This window comes from Tupaia chinensis, unplaced genomic scaffold, assembly GCF_000334495.1.
Source record: "Tupaia chinensis unplaced genomic scaffold, TupChi_1.0 Scaffold000073_1, whole genome shotgun sequence".
Classification (NCBI taxonomy): domain Eukaryota; kingdom Metazoa; phylum Chordata; class Mammalia; order Scandentia; family Tupaiidae; genus Tupaia; species Tupaia belangeri.
The window spans coordinates 134249-135172 of NW_006159533.1; positions in this window are offsets into that span (position 1 = coordinate 134249).

The window sequence follows — 924 nt, forward strand, 5'->3', positions numbered from 1 at the left end:
TGGCCATCCCCCCTGGGAGATGATTTCTCGCTTTCTATCTCTCTGTCTCTGTCTGTCTGGTGAGCGCACCCACCCTAAAGCAAAAACCTCTCAAAAAAAAAAAAAAAAAAAAAAAAGAACCTCCTTTACACTTCTTGTCAGACAGGCTTACTGGAGACAATATCACTTGATTTCTGTCTTTCTCAGAAAGTCTTTATTGCTTCTAAACTAGTGAATAATAATCATGCAAGATAGAATTCCAGGTTGACTGTTCCGTGCATTTAACATTTTGTCATTCCACTTTTTTTCTTAATATCATGGCTTCTGAAGAAAAGTTTGATGTTATTCTTATTTTTTTTTGTTTCTAATAAAGTGTTTCCACTTCTCTGGTACCTTCTAGGATTTTTCTTTGTCTTTATATTACTAGATGTTTATTTTGTGGTATTTATTCTCCTCTGCTCTTCATGGGATTGGTTTTTATACTCAATTTTGGAGAGTTTCCAGTTATTATTGCTATAAATATAGTTTGTTTCTTTCTTCTCTTTTTGCCATTCTCATTAGGTGTTATTTATACCTTTTATAATTGTCCCACTGGCCTTGGGTATTGTGTTGTTTTTTTAATTTACCAGAAGACACTTGCCCTAGCTGGAGAGGGAGAAAGAGCCAGAGGGAAAGTGAGAAAGCACCTGTCATGGCAGATGGTAACCCCACAATCTCTTGCTCTCTACCTCTACCTCTTTTTGAACCTTTGGGCAGGTACACACACTCACCCACCCCATTTCTCAAGTCATCTTGCCTGGGACGCAAAGCGTGCAGTCAGTCAGGCAGGATCCAGCTGCCTTAACCACCAGCCACCAGCTGGCCCTGTTTGTTTGTTTGTTTTTAAATTCTTATTTTATTATTTTACTTTTGTACTTAAGTTTAGGAAGTTTCTTTTTTTTTTTT